The following is a 19715-nucleotide window of genomic DNA, read 5'->3' on the forward strand; positions in this document are numbered from 1 at the left end:
GGGAAGTTTGATGTATATCATGAATTGTACGCGACCAGATATAGCATGTGCTATTAGTAAACTGAGTCGGTTTACAAGTAATCCCAATCACATACATTGGATGGCAATAAAATGAGTTTTGGGGTATCTCAAACATACCCAAAATTACGCTTTGCATTATAACAAATATCCCTCCGTGATCGAGGGATATAGTGATGCAAATTGGATCACTGGATCATCTGAAGTTAAATCCACGAGTGAATATGTTTTCACAATTGGGGGTGGAGCAGTGTCTTGGAAATCATCCAAACAAACATGCATCGCCCGTTCTACAATGGAATCTGAATTCATAGCTTTAGATAAGGCCGGTGAAGAAGCTGAATGGCTCCGGAATTTCTTGGAAGATATTCCATTTTGGCCCAAACCTTTAGCACCTATTTGTATACATTGTGATAGTCAAGCGGCAATAGGCAGGGCAGAGAGCGTTATGTATAACGGAAAATCTCGTCATATACGACGGAGACACAATACCGTTAGACAACTACTCTCTAGTGGTGTTATCACAATTTAATACGTAAAGTCAAGAGATAACGTGTCAGATCCACTTACAAAAGGCCTATCTAGAAAGGCAGTTGAAAGATCATCAAAGGGAATGTGGTTAAGGTCTAGGACAAGTCATCATGGCGGTAACTCTACCTAGCAGACTGGAGATCCCACGAGCTAGGTTTAAAGAGATCAAACAAAGTTATGAATGATGGTTCAACATTGTCAAATAACTCAACCCATTCTCGTGATGAAGACAATGTTCAAAAATCGAGGTAAAGCATTAAGGCTTTTTGATGAGTCAACAAAGCTTAAAGGTTTTTTAATGATTTGCTAAGTCTGGCAGGATATGACCAGATAGTGTGTCTATAGGATTACACGTTTAGAAATCACCTATGTGAGTGTGAAGTGTAAGCCGCTTCAAGGGTAATGAAAGTAAAGGCCCATTCTCTAAGCACTCATGAAACCAGGCGGTGTTCATGGCTGAAACGAACACAACCGTGAGAACCATAGATGGTTAAGGATTGATTGTGTGACTTATGTTGTCTAGGTATACAACAAAGCTCGACGGTTCAAAGATATCAAATCTACCGATTGACCGAGTATATCCGATATAAGTTCACTACGAAAAGTTCAAAGGGAAACCTACTTATCCAGATGCAATTAATTCTTGCATGTAAAACACACACACGTCCGTGCATTCCTTTATTTTATAGCCATTTCCCAATTCATGTGGGGGATTGTTGGGATTTTAAGCTTGTGTAGCTTAAAGAGGGCGAATGAGAAATGGAGGAAAAATAAAATATTTGAGTTTCCTTCCTTGGCAAAGGGACATTGTCCCATATTGGAGGAAGAAAAGGCTTTTGATGGGTATATATATAATTGCTCTTCTTCTAGCTCTTAAAGAGTCAAGAAGAAGGCAAGCCTCGCGCCGTCATCGTCGTAGCTCGATCGGCTCGGTTTCGGCTTCGGCTTCGGTTTCGGCTTCGGATTCAGATTCAGATTTGGTCAAAGATCGATTGATTGATTAATCTTTTTGGACAAAATTCCTTTCAATTAATTAATTAATTAACGAAAAATTCAATACGAAATAACCCATGACCCGCAACCCTGTTCCAACAGCCATGGCTATTTCTGAAAGGTTGCAAACCTTTTTAGAAACATTGCCAGCAACTCTATAAATAGAGTTTGAATCCCAGAATCTTTCCTTACGAAATTTTCTGATCTTCTTCTTCTGCACAAAAATTCCAGTGTGTTTTACAGCCTTCTAGTGACTCGCTGTTCACCGGCGTTTTGGTACCAACCCTCCGGTGAGTTAAATCGTTCTTTCCTGGGAGGATATATTCCAGCACCTCGGGTACTTGAGGGGAATAATTTCCTTAAGGACACACTGTGTATTCAGTGGGCTCGATTTATGCCTATACTATTTTTCTAGAATTTATATCGTTAAACAAGTATTACTAACTTTATGTTTTGTTTATATATTTCAGAAAGTTTAATTATTTATTACAGCAATACAGATTTATAACAATCTTAAGGAAATTAATTTATTATATTGTGTATTTTGTTTGTAGAGATTAAAACCTGTGTGGTTTTCTACTCCTTCTGAATTTTACTATTCTGATTTGAAGATAAAAAAAAACTTCATCAGAGTATTGAAATTCATAAAATGATTTAAAAACATAAAAACTTCATCGTTTTCTATGAAACAGTATATAAAAAACTTCGGTTTTATTTATCATACATACAGTTTTTTTGTTAATAACAGTATTGTTTACTGTTCTTGTTTTGCCATTAATTGAATTCTTCTGTTGTTTACAGTGAGAAATGGCAATTGATAACGGAAATTCTTCTGCGACTGTTGCGGCAACGAGGATAGCCTCGTCAAGCCAAACTGTTGTTCCACCGGCAGAGAAATCGGAGAAATTTTCCGGAGCCAACTTCAAAGGATGGCAGAAAAGGGTGTTCTTCTGGCTTACCACACTTGGTATGCAGAAATTCACTAGTGAAGAACCTCCAGTGCCTGCTGCGGACATGCCGAATAACGAAAAATTCATGATTGTTAAGGCGTGGAAGCAAGCAAATTTTCTTTGCAAAGGCTATATCTTAAGCGCTTTAGAGGATGACTTGTACAATGTGTACAGTGCGATGAATACTTCGAAATAATTATGGGACGCACTTGAGAAGAAGTACAAGACTGAAGATGCATGCTTGAAGAAGTTCGTGGTTGCCAAATTTCTAGACTATAAAATGATAGACAGCAAAACTGTTGGAACCCAAGTTCAAGAGCTTCAACTTATTTTTCATGACCTTATTGCTGAAGGTATAGTCGTGAATGAAGCATTTCAAGTGGCTGCAATGATTGAAAAATTTCCTCCTTCGTGGAGAGATTTTAAGAACTATCTTAAGCCTAAGCGCAAAGAAATGAAGTTGGAAGATCTTGTGATTCGTCTCAAGATTGAGGAACACAACAAAACAGCCGAGAAGAATTCTCGTGGAAATTCAACGATCATTGGAGGTAATATCGTTGAGGAGACTGCTCCATAAAGTAAGAAGAGAAAGAGGTCTTCTGGACAGACTCAGGAGCAGAACAAAAAGAAATTCAAGGGCAGCTGCTACAATTGTGGAAAAACCGCTCACAAAGCCCCTAATTGTCGTCTCACGAAAAAGTATAAGAAGAAGGGACAAGCCAACATAATGGAGAAGAATGATGACATTGATGATCTGTGTGCAATGCTTTCGGAATGAAACCTAGTTGGAAATCCGAAGGAGTGGTGGATTGACTCTGGAGCCACTCGACATGTTTGTGCTGTCAAGGAAGCATTTGCGACTTACTCTACTGCTGGTCCCGAAGAAGGGCTTTCCATGGGAAATACTGCAACAGCCAAGATTGAAGGTTATGGGAAGATATTCCTGAAGATGACTTCCGACAAGGTTTTAACGCTCTACAACGTTCTTCATGTTCCTACTATTAGGAAGAATTTAGTTTCTACTTCTTTGCTTGTTAAGAATTGATACAAATGTGTATTTGTTTCTGATAAAGTTGTTGTAAGCAAGAATGAAATGTATGTTGGAAAGGGATACCTCACAGAGGGCCTCTTCAAACTAAATGTAATGGTTGTTGACAGTATGAATAAAATTTCAGCTTCTTCTTATTTATTGGAGTCAAATGATTTATGGCATATTCGTTTAGGACATGTCAATTACAAAACCTTGCGGAAGTTAATTAATTTAGAAGTATTCCCTAAATTCGAGTGTAATAAATCAAAATGTCAAATATGTGTTGAGTCTAAGTTTTTAAAACATCCTTATAAGTCTATTGAAAGGAATTCAAATTCTTTAGACTTAATTCGTACTGACATTTGTGATATGAAGTCGACAACATCACGAGGTGGGAAAAAGTATTTTATTAATTTTATTGACGATTGCACTCGATATTGTTATGTTTATTTGCTTAATAGTAAGGATGAAGCAATTGAAGCATTTAAGCAATACAAGAATGAAGTGGAGAATCAATTGAATAAAAAGATCAAAATGATTAGAAGTGATAGGGGTGGAGAATATGAATTTCCATTTGCAGAAATATGTTCGGAATATGAAATTATCCATCAAACTACTGCACCTTACACACCTCAATCCAATGGAATTGCGGAAAGGAAAAATCAGACATTAAAGGAAATGATGAATTCTTTATTAATAAGTTCCAGATTACCGCAGAGTTTGTGGGGCGAAGCTATCCTTACAGCTAACCGAATACTCAACAGAGTACCCCACAACAAAACGTAATCTATTCCATATGAAAAATGGAAAGGAAGAAAACCCAACTTGAAATATTTCAAAGTGTGGGGGTTTCTAGCAATGATACAAGTTCCTTTACCTAAAAGGGTTAAAATCGGACTAAAAACTGTTGATTGCATTTTCATTGGATATGCTACAAACAGTAAAGCATGTCGGTTTTTGGTTCATAAATCCGATAATCCCGAAATTCACATTAATACGGTAATGGAATCAAATAATGCTGAATTCTTTGAAACCATCTATCCGTATAAAACTGAATGTGAGTCGTTAAGTGAAAGACCTAAACGACCTCGGGAAGAACCCAAGGAAAATACTCCAAGTATAGAAGATCCAAGGCGTAGCAAACGTCAAAGAACATCTACTTCCTTTGGACCAGATTTTGTGACATTCTTGCTTGAAAATGAGCCTCAAACTTTTAAAGCAGCTATGTCATCTTCTGATTCAGCGTTTTGGAAAGAGGCAGTCAATAGTGAGATTCAATCAATTTTGGATAACCATACATGGGAATTGGTAGATCTTCCTCCAGGAAATAAGCCTTTAGGTTCGAAATGGATCTTTAAACGGAAAGTGAAAGCTGATGGCACTATTGACAAATATAAGGCAAGACTTGTTGTCAAAGGTTATAGACAAAAGGAAGGCCTTGATTACTTTGACACTTACTCGCCAGTAACCGCACCTGCAGAGTGGGCACCGCAGGTGTGAGCACGTAGAAGCATGGCATGAATTGCAGATGCGGGCAAGGTTATGAAGGACAGGGGTCGCCGGTGCGAAGAATTTCCCCCACCTATGGTAGCGCAGGTGCGGGGGCAGCTAGGAGAGAGTGACTGCGCAGAAGCGAGGCCAGGGCCGCAGATGCGCGTTCGCAGGTGCGGAACCTGGAGCGCAGGTACGGGCCCTGGAGGTGCAAGTGACTTCTGCAGAAGCAGCATTTTCACTGCAGATGCGGCGTCGCAGGTGCGACAATATGTCCGCAGATGCGAAAAGTCTGGGCAGAAGGTTTAAAAGGAAGGGTTCACGATTTTAGTCTTATTTCAATATTTTAGACTCGGACTTAGGCGATTTTGGAGAAGATTTTCGAGGTGATTATTGAGGTAAGCTTCTTGTACTCGTTTTGGATCATAAAACTTGTTTCCCCACCTAATTAGTGAGATTTTAAAGTGAAATTTGGGGGTTTAGGGCTTGAGAATTGGAGAGTGGATTTTGGGGATTTGGATGATCAAATGATGTCGGATTTTGATAAACTTGGTATGGTTAGACTCGTGAGTGAATGGGATTTCGGGTGTTGTGACTTTTGTCGAATTTCGAGACGTGGTCCACGAGGCCGGTTTGAGCCGATTTCGGATTTTTGGCTATGATTTAGTACTTTTCTTATGGAATTGATCCCTTTAGCCTATATTGATTGCATTGTATTACTTGTGGCTAGATTCGGGACGTTTGGAGACCGATTTGAGAGGCAAAGGCATTTCGACGTAAGGATTTGCTCGGTTTGAGGTAAGTAATGCTTTCAAACTTGGTTCTGAGGGTTCGAAACCCCGAACTATGTGCTATACGATTGGTATTAAGATGACGCACATGCCAAGTGACGGGCGTGCACCGTGAGAATTGCGGCCTGATTGATTCCATGGCACTGTATAGTGACTATATCTGGTTGATATCCGTGTTTTCATTATGTGATAAAGTAATTGAGTTGTCAATCATGCTATATATCATGTTTAGGCTTTATGCCGGTACTGTTGGGACCCCTAGTGGTCATTTCTTGCTGTCATCTCACTGATTTTATTGATATTACGTACTCAGTCATGTTCATGCATTTCATATCATATCTCAGTCTCAGTTATTATTTATTGATACATCATATCATTGTTTCGGGCTAGTTTCCATGATATTGTGAGCCCGTAAGTGAGACTGGAGAGATTGATGATTGAGTGAGGCTGAGATCCTGATTATGAGTGACAATTATGGGATCAGGCTGCACGCCGCAATGGTTATACTAATTTTATGATAGCGCTTGGGCTGTAGGATCCCCTCCGGAGTCTGTAACACATCCCCAGTGAGCGCGGTTGATATTATTGAGGGATGGATCTTCCCTGGACATGGATCTTGTCCGAAGTACTTGATACCTGGAGATGGATCTTCTCCACATGGCTGGATTGGCCTTCCTCGGTACTGGGTGACTTATAGTCAGTGATGTATATGTTCCGGGATGGATCTTCCTTAGGTCGTATGAGCCATATACAATACCGAGTGGTTGAGAATTCGAGAGTGTGAGAACATGAGGCTGACAGCATGGTGCATCACATACAACATGTGCATTGACATGTAGAGATAGCAGAGTTGTATTCTTTACACTGTTCGGATCTGCTTCACTTTACTGTTTTGCGTTACCTATTTAATTTGAAAGCATGCCTACGTTTCTATTCAGTTATTTCTATTTTATCTGTACCGGTTGAGTTCGTCACTACCTTTCAGTCCAAAGTTTGGACTTGTTAATTTCTGAGTTGGATGTACTCACGTTACTCCCTGCAGCTCGTGTGCAGATCGAGACGTTTTTGGTCACGGCGGCGGTTACTGATTGCGGCTTCAGAGTTCGGAGACTACCAAGGTAGTTGCACGGCATTCGCATGCCTTGACTCACCTTCTTTATCACTAGTTGTATTTTCAGTTTATTTCTCTAGACACTCTTGTGGACTGTATTCTGATTTAGACGCTCATGTACTCTGTGACACCCCGATTTTGGGATGGATTGTATCGTATTTTGGATATTTCTGTTTTCAAAAAGGCTTTTCTAAATTATTAAATTGCTTCTGTTTTTATGTTTAAAGATTTTTCTGTGTTGAGATGTTGAGTTGTGGCTTGCCTAGTTCCACGATAGGCGCCATCACGACGGTTAGATTTTGTGTCGTGACATCTAGTCATGCATATCATTTCATTTTTCCATATCTGTGTAGCACATATCCTCATTCAAGAATGCTACAAGTTCCTAGATCGAAAAAAAAAGAAACAAGTAGTATGTATTAACTGCTTAGCTTAATGATTTAGGTTGATGTGAATGGTGATAATGCTGCTCCACTGTATAAGTTCTTGAAATCAAGCAAAAGTGGGTTCTTTGGGGATAGTATCAAGTGGAACTTCTCCAAATTCCTTGTTGACAAAGAAGGAAACGTCGTCGATCGCTACTCTCCAATCACTGCTCCAGCTAGTATGGAGGTAAGAATCCCACCAGTTTCCTCTCCTATAGTTGTTCCTTGTTAAGAGTGTAAATGATGAATATTGTCTCTGCCTTTATTTTTGCAGAAGGATATCAAGAAACTTTTGGGATGTTGCTTAAGCTCTGGATTCGTCTGCATCTGCATTCCTCTACTAGAAATAATGAGAGACTACCATAGTGAATAAGCGTGTTTGGTACGAAGGAAAATATTTTCCATGGTAGAAAATGAGTGGTTTTATCACTTATTTTTTCTTGTTTGGTTGGTGGGAGGAAAATTTTTCCCGAAAAATATTTTCTAGTATTTGGTTTAGTATTTGGTTTGAGTAGAAAATATTTTTTTATGCTACTCTCCTCACCCCTTTTCCCCAAGTCCCCATATTTCCTTGCTCTCCCCCCCTCCCAATACCCAACGTTTTCAAGACATTATTTTCTTCAACAATTTAATTATTCTTCTAAAAATTTACACAAACCCAAAGGAACTATGCCGCTTTACTTTTTTACGCAAAACAACATTGAAATTTATGATTCTAAAGAAAATACTTTTTCTACAACATTAAAATAAAATAATCATTTTATTAGAATAAAAGAAAATACTTTTTCTATATCATGAAAAGAAAATACTCATTTTGTTGAAATTAAAAAAAAATTATGTCATGAAAAGAAAATACTTTTTTTATTGAAACGAAAGAAAATATTTTTTTACACTATGAAAAAAAATAATTTTGTTGAAATGAAAGAAAATACTTTTTCTACATCATGAAAAGAAAATACTTTTTTGTTAAAATGAAAAAAATACTTTTCTATATCATGAAAAGAAAAATACTCATACGTCGAAATAAAAAAAAACTATCTATAACATAAAAAGAAAGTACTATTAATAGTATTTTTATTTTTATTTAGGGTGGAGGTGGGGGTTGGGGGTGGGGTGGGGTTGGGCGGAGGGTTGGGGTGGGGTTGGTGGGGATGGGGAAGAATGGGGTAGGGGTGGGTTGGTGGGGATGAGGAATAGGGTGGAAAAAGTTGAAAAAGAGTTTTCAAAAATATTTTCCCTTCTCTCGATATGAAAAATATTTTCCTTTAATTGGAGGAAAATAATTTCCAAAATATTTAATCCAACCAAACATGGAAAAATTGGAAAACATTTTCCGTTTCGTACCAAACACACCCTAAGTACGTTGATGTTATTTGCTTCTTGTTTTGCCACTACTTTTTCGAACTGCTTGTACAATTTCAATATTCAATACATTTCCAATGACAAGTATTTTAGTCTTTACTATAGACATTCCAAATTTAGCCTTTATCTAGTGTTGAGAAGAAGTAAGAATATTTGGCCTCTGGATATTATTAGATAAAAAAAACCAGTAAAAACAGATAGTTACTAATGTATAATTTAGTTCAAACAGCTGCATACAAATCCATAATCTTTTAACAGAGAAGCAACAAAAGGACAAGTACTATTATTTGAGTTTAACTTCTTAATGTAAAAGAACATTTACATATTAAGTCACATAAAAGATAACGACGGGTTAACCGTCCTTATTATTGTGATAGCAGATTAAGGCAACAATATGAGCCTTGCTATCAGTTTATTTAAGATACTTATTAAAATGAAATCCATACCCAGAAAACCATTGATATCAAATTCATTAATCAGACCAGAAAACTTCAAGCCTACCCCAATCTTTCTTAGGAACACCCAAAGATTTCCACACAGCTTCAGAAGCATCAACAATATTATTCCTACATCCTCTACTTGTGTCACATTCATCAACAACCATAGCTTTTGTACTCTTCCCATTTGCATAAATTGTTATCTTTTCAAAACATCGTTTCCCTTTACTGTACCATCCAGTTGATAAAGCCACAATTGGAATAGAATTATCGTAATATTTGCCACTACATTCTGAAGGACCCCATCCTTCACCACCTTTTCGAAAGTCATTGATCGTTAAAATAGCCTTTGTACGACCAGAAACTGCAAGTGAAAATTTTCCTTCTTTTGCATCTGGCGCCCTGTGGCTTTGGGCTTCAGCAGTTAATGTGTTACTACAAGCTATGAAAATAAGGATCAAGAAAGCAATAAAATTAAGTAGGGTAAAGTAAGTTCCCATGTTCATTGTTGCACTTAGTTTCATCCTAAATGATTGAAAATATTGTTTAACTTAGTGTTTTTTCTGTGTGTTGAAGAGCTGATGTAATAGCTTTGCTATTTATTGAACGATTTGCCGGCCCAAGTCCCAACAACATGATTTTTATTATAGTGGTGGTCATGTAAATCCAAACCGTGGAACACAATGGAGTAAAAATACTAAGAAAGTAACGGTACAAGAAAAATAACAATGTCTGCGACTAGGAAATTTTGGCATGATAGGTACAAATAAAATATGTTGCGACTGTATTGTTTGTTTTGTGGATGTGACATCTTTGAAATTTTAGGTGGTTAATTTTTACATGTAGTAATTTCTTTTTGCTCTAAAAAAGGAAAGTAGATTTTTATCCCTATATCTTTGATGACTAGTTACGTTTAATGTTTTATTTATGTCTCATGCGAGCAGACACGGATACATCTTGCGGCAAGCCATGTCATATGATTCCTCTTCGTCGAATATGTATATATAGATAGTATACAAAACAAAAAATATTAGGTATAAATATAAAAAATGACACAGCTTGTTATTATAGTGATTTATTTATTTGTTTATTTTCAAATGTTGACATCACTCACCAAATATTCTGTGAACGCCACTGCATGCGAGGCTGTCTCAAAGGTCTCTTGTCTAGAAAGAAAATATTATTTGAAGTTACCACCGAAGTATTTTAGACCTAAAAGTCAATTTTTTCGTAAGAGTATGTGTATTAGTCTATTGAAGAGCAAAATTAAATGGTTACCCGATTAACCGATCGATTCTCAAATCAAATTATAGAGCAAATCATGATTATATTAATAAATATTCGATTATTTTTCCAATGTAGAAACTATCAACACAAGTGATGAATCCACGAATTAAAGGTTGCGAGTGCACTAAAATTGTACACAAATCATATCGTCTGAATAGACAGCAACGCCGGTCACCAGTAATAACACATATGTTAATCAATTCTCCTTTTCAAGAAGGAAACGTACCTTTTTGGAAAATTATAGAATTTTATAAACGATATGTTTGCAGACAATAGAAATATATAGATTTGAACAACATGCATTAGCAATTGACTTAGAGAAAATTTACCCGGTGTTTACATTGTTAACTTAATTATCATATTAAGTGTATGTGCAAACATATGTCATGCATTTATTGGTATATGAATATTTTATACAAATATTTATTTGGTATTACGTGATTCGGATTCACGGCTTATTCAACTAAACTTTTTGTTTTGAAAACTCTTCTTTCTAACTGACATATAGTGTCACTAATCACGTCTTTTTTTTTTCTTTCGAACAAGTGTTCTAAATCCAAAAATTTGTACTTTTATTTGAGTTTCTAAAATAAAGCTACAGATTTTGGCTCGTGTGACTTTCCGGTGTTAATCTGGATTAGTGAGGCAAATATCAATATCGAGTGAGAAATAAAATATAAAAAGTTAAAAGCTTCGATCCTACAATTATTACCGCCAAGGTGAGTCAGATTAACAACCGAATTAAAAGAAACATGTACAAGTGAATAGAAACAAGTGATATTGTATCCTTATTTTTTTGTCTATGACCAATATTATTGAGTTTTCATCGGTCAGTCTTATGAATTACTCTAGTATTATTGTTCTCTTGCAGAACCTAGTTCTCTTGCAAATATTATTGGTTATATTTGCAAAGAGCTCCTATAAGTGTTTCTGTCGGGGAGTGACTCTAGGACGAATTTGCATTTATACATTTGGAAAATCTTAAAAAAGAAAAATCGTATAATGGGCTCAAATTAAGAAACCAACTATATACGGATAATTACTAATGTTTAAATTTAGTTCAAACAGCTGCATACACATCCATAAGAGTAGCAAGAAAAAAGTGTTACTATTGGACATGCTGATAATGTAAAAATTCTTTACAGTGTCGTGTACATGAGCCAAATCCTTTTTATTGCGATAGCCTAGCAAGATTAAGGCAAAGTAAGCCTTGCAATCAGTTTATTATTGAAATGAAAGCTAAGGAGGAAGACTTTATCTTTGCAAATATAACCATACAAAAGATTAAATTCATTAAACGGGATCCTTAGACAGTTTCCGAAGACGCTTCGCAGCACCACGTGTTACCATGGGCATCTTAGTAAAAATCCTTTAAAAAGTGAAAACTGCAAGAAGGAAAATAGGTAGTATTATGGGGAAGGGAATGGAAGGGAAGGGAGGAAGATAATTGAATCAATGTAACCCTAAAACTGAAAGGTAAAGAGTTAACAGTAGTACCGGAAAACACCTAAAATAGAGCAAACAGCTACAAACACAACACTAATACCAATGGAAGGGATAGACTGATTAAAATGTCAAAAACAACAACTATAAACACAACACTAAAACCAAAAGGACTTGCAATGATGAATTATATAATTAAAATTCGACGTTTGACATTAACTCAGAGATTCGTCAAAGGAAAACTGTTAAGGCAGCGATTCAGAGCAGAAGAGCAGAGAAGAAAGGGAAGAAAAAGAAGATCATACCTGGAACTTAGTGTTGAAGAATAAAGAAGATCTTCTGAAAAACCATTTGAAAGCAGCGAAAGAAAAGAGTCCAAAGTAGCAGGCATTTGGATGATTTTTATTATATTTTAAAAAAATAGTTTTTGAGTTAAGTTGAAAAAACGGTACTATGAAATTTGAAATTATGTTTTGACATATATTTTACTTAACAAAAATATTACAATTTTATTAGTTTGAAAAAAGAATTTCCGAAAACTTATAAATTTTCATGACAAATACTTTTTTTTAAAAACAATCCGGGAAAAAGGAAAATATTTCACCTTCCTCATTCCTATCCAAGTTAGTTTGAATAAGAACCCATAAATAGAGAACCTTTTCTTATGTATGAATCAATGTAAACCTAAAACTGAAAGATAGAAGCAAAGAGTTAACAGTAGTACCGGAAAATACCTAAACAAAGCAAACAGCTACAAACACAACACTAACACCAATGGCAAGGATGGGCCGATTAAAATGTCAAAAGGAACAACTATAAACACAACACTAAAACCAAAAGGACTTGCAACGATGAATTATACAATTAAAATTCGACGTTTGACGTTAACTCAGAGATTCCTCCGACTATTAAGGCAACGATTCAGAAATGCTATTTTTCTTCAACATAATCAAAAACCGGTACCGAGATTTATTAATTTAGTGAAGAACTATATTTTTCGCTCCATCAAAATATTCTTTTCCAAGCAAAATAAAACATACATTATAACTAGAATAAAAATAGAGCCTATATTATAATGCTTAAAACATTGACCTTATTTTGGAGAAAGTAGTTCACCACAGAATAAATGCAAGCATTGATAACGAACTGCTTCGACGAGTGATTCCATCCTTCCAACTAGAGTGCTATTGACTAAATAAATTCAGTGGATGAACTCAATGGAATGTTTTCATTAGAAAATTTGTTTGACATGGAAAATACTTTAACAAAGCTAATTTACATCACTGTTTCTTCTTCATCTAATTTTTTAAAATATTAGATTAGACTCACCAAAGGAAATAAGTTGACTATATAATTTAAAGAATCCATAACAATCAGAGTAAAGAAACTGAACTAGAGCACCTAATAGTAAGAAAACAAATTCAACAACTCATCACCTCATATGAAAAACCACAAGACATCCTACAAGACATCCTATAATGCAAATCGCAAAGGATAAAATTATCGCATAGACGAAACTCTACAAGAAAAAATATATATACTGACATCGCTGTCTTTCTTGTGTGTGAGTGCGTGTTTTATTTTTTCGGTATTGATGGAAAGTACATGAAGAGGCAGTGAGGATGGTGTTTCTATATCTGGGCTAACCAATTCGGGCATTGAGCGATTAACCGACCTGTATCTTGGCGTGGCAAGCCGGTATGGCCGGTGTTTGCAGCCTTTGCGTGGCTGGCTTCTCTTTGCCTTATTTTACTAAGATTTGAGCCCCATTTGCTTGAAAGACAAAAAAAGCAGAATCTATTCCATGACTGAATGTTGGGATATGTTGAACCAAATTATAAATTATATTGCAGTCCTAATACGAGCAACAAATACTTTTTTTGGTGAAATTTCAGTTTTCGGGTGTCACATTCTCTGATGTCCGATGATTTTATGAGCAACCAAACAGCCCCTCTTTTGTACAAATTTCTCCTCCTTGACCTATGAGCCCCAATTTTAAACCCAATAATCTCACTTTTATCACTCACACCAGTATTCAAAACAACCAATTGCATAAAACAACTAAAGAAACAAAAAAATGTAGAACCCTTTTTTTAATTTCTGATTCAATCGGGAAAAAAGCACCAAGAAGAAAAAAGAAACATAACAGATTAAAGAGAAATAAATTAAACTTACTCTTTATTAGGCGGATAATCTAATGGTATAATTTGTGTGAAGTCTCTTGGAGAGAGATGAATTTTTGATACCAACTGATCACGCTTAACTATGCCTTATAAACAGGACTTAGCGGTCGTTGCAAATATATTCCGCCTAATAAGTCCGCAGTCGAATTCCACAGGGAATTAACCTATCAAACACAGCTACTAGACGCAATCAATCTTCAGAAATATTTAAGTAACAATTTAGGTTTTTATTAACTAAATATTACGTAATGAAAATAAAATAATTAATAACTAACTACAAACGGGTTGTAAACAAGAATTGGAATGATCTAAGGTTGTTATTTCCCCTATTGTCGGAATCTTTTCAACTACATTTTCTACAAATTTGCCTAAGTCTTCTCTATCGACCATGAGCACTCTAAATGTCGTAACTCTCTCCTGAGTAATTATCACAATTTACTAGACATATTCTCCCGAATTACGCTAGCTGGCATTAAGTACAGCTCACTCAGATCGCACCAAGGTTTTGTTATCCCTAATCCCACCTTTAAACCTCCGTATTGATCCCTCATATACATTTAGGAATGATATTGTTTAATAACTACCTAAATATGCACTCTCTCCTGAGTAATACGTACTAAATAGGCACAGCTAATTGAGGGCCCTTCAATCAACCACAAGAATAATATAGTTGAACAAATAGAGAAAATACTACGGCAAATTTATATTAACGTAATAAGAAAATCATCCTTCAATAGGTTCTATCAAAACCTTAGACTAAGAATTTAGATACTCATGATCAAAGTAACACTATCCAAAGTATGTTGCATAATTAAAGTACAAGATAAAGATAAAGATAAAGTGATGTAGAAATTGTTGACTCTAACTCCCGGCGGTTGTTCTATGAGCTATCCTTGCCTCCGGTTGCAAAAGTCCTTACAAGTGGTGTTTTTAAGTCTATTTATAGGTGTAGGAAAAGACCTAAACATGTAGTCCAAGTCCTAGTCAAACTCGAAAACGAATTAAGTCTTCAAAACTCGGATTGGACCTGGCCCCAGGCCTGGCGTCGCCAGCCTAACGCCTGATGAACCTGGCTCCAGGCCTAGCGTAGCCAGCCTAACAATTGGTTCTTCTTGGACTTTGCCTTGCAACGCCAGCCTAACGCCTGCTTCAAGCCTGGCCTTTGCCTTGCAACGCCAGCCTAACGCCAGCTTCAAGCATGGCGTAGCCAGGTTCTCTCATTCACTTCTCACGCGCACGCTTTCGACTTGTAGGTCTCCTTTTTTCTTCTACTTTCATCTTCAATTCACCTACACATAAAATGGACCCTATTATACGTAAATAAGGTGTACTTTATCATTAAAGCGTATAAAAATGCAAGGCGAATAATTTGTCAAACCATGAATTATAGCCACACATCAATACCCCACACTAAAATATTGCTCGTCCTCGAGCAATCAAACTACACTCATAGACACAACCTATTAAGAAATTCCCTTAACTCATTATACCAAGAATCTTTAAAATAGTTTAAGCACAAAGGTGTGAAATTCTTGCCTCAAGATTCGACTCACAAATACCATGCCTTATTCATAATTCACTTAATTACTCTACATGGAAGTCAACAACATTACCTTTCCTTTATGAATCATGTGCCCTCACCCAATCAAAGAGCTTAATTCCACACATAATGAATTTTAAGAACATAGGAACTCCAGATAGACAAAATTCGCTCGCTCTCAGAAATAACATTCATATGCCACAAATGATGCACCATAGGCTTGCCTATAGTGTAATACTCTATTAATTGAACTTATTCAGTTTAAGATCAAATAGGACTTTGATTGGTTGTAATGTAGGCTGCGGGTTGGATAGGATATATTTGGATATGTGAGTAACTACACCTCCATAAGCACTTTAATACATATACTTTAACATTCAATCCCATACTTATGTCAAACCAAAACTCCACCTTCACATCAATATATATTACCCCATACTTCTTTAAGCACAATTACATTAAGAGTCGCCACTTATCAAAGAATATTCTTTTTCACAGCAATACAACTATTTTTTTCTTTCTTTTTTTCTTTTTCAATTCAAGCGGCTCTTACTTTTTCAAAACAGTGCACCTTTCTCCTTATTTCATTAGTTCCACTCAAAAACCAAACCAACCACCCCACACTTTAACTTTTATAAAGTTCATAATAATTCAAGTGCTCATTAGAGGTGAAAAGGTTCAAATAGATGGTTAATTCAAACAATTGGGTAAGGCTTGTAGTGTGGTTGCCAAAGAAACATGATTACAAGCTCAAATGGGCTAACTACGTTACATAACGTTTAGGTGGGTAAACTATATATATCTGGCTTAACAAAGAAATGCTTATATCACTTCTCAGACTGGACAAGACTACTATTTCGCTTTGCACACACATAGGGCAAGTTCTAGACATCAAATGCAATGCATATAATACATACAAAACTCACACACACATGGCACATAACTCACTCAGGATTGGTTTATCATGACACTCCAGTCTAAGCAGCTAAGCAAAATTAGGAATCTACGATTTAAGGTATTTATGCTAGAGTCACAAATCGAGCCTAAGCGTCATGACCATAGTACTAACTATTCTCAAGGCATAACAAAGCTAAGAGATATTGCTACAATTAAATGTATAGCCTCGTGGTTCCTACTCCTAAAATTAAAACTAACTACACCCGGTTCAACTAAAAGCCCTTGGAAAAGAACCGCGGCGCAGAGAAAAACCAAGGGAGAATTACTACACTACCTAAAAAAATAAAAATCTTTTTGGTGTTTTTTCTCTAGACTTACTTCCCTCAAGAAAACTGTCTAGGAGATCCATCGTCGGGAAGAGTCCAGTTATTATTATTATTTTTATATAACTAAACAAATAACTAAAACAATTATCTAACGAAAACGACACTTACTAAAACAACAAAACAAACAACTACAAGTCATTTCTACAAGTCCCCACCCCACACTTAGATCATGCATTGCCCTTAGTGCATGCACAAATTGGCAAAACAAGACAAATGAGTAGTGTGCCCAACATTTCGAGGTTACTCGGACTTCACCTCGTATTTCCTTAACATTAGAATCAAACAACCCCACACTTAAGATTTTAACGTGGTGCACGACTACACAACACTAGTCTATTAATCCTGGAGACTCGGGCTCCAATAGGGACAAGGAATGCCTTTGAGGCATTATAGCAAACACTTAGCATGCACTAGTGCCATGGGAGTGCTTGTAGAGGTGAGGGATTGCCTCACCCTCCCAAATCGGCTCGGGAGTTTCTTACTACCACTTGTTTACACAATAACCCATTTCTATGGGGTTCATGGGGTTAGGACACAGAAACACAATATTACAATGAAGAAAAACCCCAAATCTTTGTGGATAATCTCATACCTTCATCCAACTCGAAATGAGAAAGAAAGGAGATAAAAAATCATACCTTAGATGTTGTAAGATGTGGGCTTTGCCTTTGAACTATTGTTTCCAGTAATTGGAGGAGGAAAATACTTGCTTGACTTCAATGGGGTTGGGATGGGGATGGATGGCAGTGTACGTGTGTGAGTGTTTTGTGAGGAGTGTAGTGATTTAGGTTAAGGTTTTATTCTATTTTAGTTTGGGAGTTTAAGTCAGAGTTCAAGAAGGGAGGGGTTAAAAGAAATAAGGGACAAAAATTAAAATAAGCAGAAGAAAAATACTTACCTAGCCTTATCCCAGGCGATGCCAGGCTTAGAGCCTGGTGGACCTAGCCTTAGCCCAAGCGACGCTAGGCATAGCGCATGATGCACCTGGTCTTAGACTATGCGATGCTAGGCATAGCGCCAGGTGTTCCTGGCTTTACCCCTCGCGACACGAGTCATGGCGCTTGGTGTCCTTCATGTGACGCTTAAAGCTCTGCTCGTCTCGCCCAAAATCCTCTGCAAACTTGTTAGTACCTAAAAATGAAAAAATAATAATTCTAACTACACTAAAAATCAACTACTAATTGGGTTACCTCCCAATGAGCGCCTCAGTTAACGTCGTGGCATGACGAATACAACATTACAACTTTACAATGGGTTGCCTCCCATGAAGCGCCTGATTTAACGTCGCGACACGACGTTGATAATTGCACTTAAGGATCGCTTAATCTTGGTGGCTCGAGCAAATGAGTCACTGACACTACTTTCGCATCTTCCATGCCCAAATAATGTTTTAACCTGTGCCCATTGACTCTAAACGTGCGAGAGTCATTTGATGCAACAATCTCTTTGGCTCCGGTTGGGTGAATCCCTACCACACTAAATGGTCCCGACCATCGTCACTTTAACTTACCCGGAAAAACCTCAACCTTGAGTTGTATAGCAATACCTTATCTCCGGGTTTAAAACTCCTCTCAAGAATATTTTTATCGTGCATTATTTTCATTCTATCCTTGTATAATCTTGTGCTTTCAAAAGCATGGTAACGAAATTCATCAAGCTCACGCAGCTCTATGACTCTACTTGTGCCTGCAGCTTCTATATCGAGATTCTACTACCGCAGTGCCCATAAAGCTCTATGCTCCAACTCTACTGGTAGGTGACATACCTTCCCAAATACCAATTTATACGGCGACATACCAATCGGAATTTTGAAAGCGGTACGATAGGCCTAGAGTGTATCACCTAACTTTCTTGCCCAACCCATTCTTGTATCATTCACAGTCTTTGTCAAAACACTCTTTATCTCTCTGTTCGACACTTCTACTTGCCCACTCATTTGTGGATGATATAGGGTGGCAACTTTATGACATACACCATACTTTTCTAACAGCTTTGCGAAGGCTCGATTACATAAGTGAGTGCCTCCGTCACTGATTATCGCCCTTGGAGTGCCAAATCGGGTGAATATGTTCTTTATCAAAAAGCCAATTACCCCCTTAGCATCATTTCTCGCGAGCGCTGTAGCCTCCACCCATTTAGACACGTAGTCCACAGCTACGAGTATGTATTTGTTTCCATATGAGCTGACGAAGGGCCCCATGAAATTGATTCCCCATACGACAAACAATTCTACCTCTTGAATTGGGTTCATAGGCATCTCATGTCGGCGGGAAATATTCCCAGTTCGTTGGCATTCGTCACAACCTTTCACCCATAAGTGTGCATCTTTGAACACTGTCGGCTAGTAAAAGCCTAATTCCAGCACTTTCGCAGCGGTCCTTACTCCCCCAAAGTGGCCACCATATGATGATGCATGACATGTCTACAAAATAGAAGATTGGTCTATCTCGGGGATACATCCCCGGATCATGTTATCAACACAAATCCTTAACAGGTAAGGCTCATCCCAATAATACACGTGACAGTCACAAAAAAACTTTTTCTTTTGAACTGAGGAAAGATCATAGGGGACAATATCGCTTGCCAGGTAGTTTGCAATGTCTGCATACCATGACGCCTACTTCAATGTCACTGCTAGCAATTGTTCATCTGGGAATGTCTTAGTTATATATTCTACCTCAACTTTCTTTTCAACTCCCTCCAGCCTTGAAAGGTGGTCTGCCACTTGGTTCTCTGCCCCTTTTCTATCGCGGATCTCCAAATCAAATTCTTGTAGCAAAAGAACCCAACAGATCAACCGTGGCTTTGACTCTTTCTTTACTATCAGGTACCTAAGTGCT

General features: G+C 37.1%; 2 long non-coding RNA genes across 2 annotated transcripts in view; both read left to right on the forward strand.

Moving 5' to 3' along the window:
• Positions 1 to 19715, forward strand: part of LOC138896970 (uncharacterized) — a 67381-nt gene that overhangs the window by 15256 nt on the left and 32410 nt on the right. The window lies entirely within an intron of this gene.
• On the forward strand, positions 7234 to 8810 carry LOC138896969 (uncharacterized). The gene is made up of 2 exons (XR_011410643.1): positions 7234 to 7717; positions 8700 to 8810. It is a non-coding gene; the product is annotated as an uncharacterized lncRNA (long non-coding RNA).

This window comes from Nicotiana tomentosiformis, chromosome 8 (genome assembly GCF_000390325.3).
Source record: "Nicotiana tomentosiformis chromosome 8, ASM39032v3, whole genome shotgun sequence".
Lineage (NCBI taxonomy): Eukaryota > Viridiplantae > Streptophyta > Magnoliopsida > Solanales > Solanaceae > Nicotiana > Nicotiana tomentosiformis.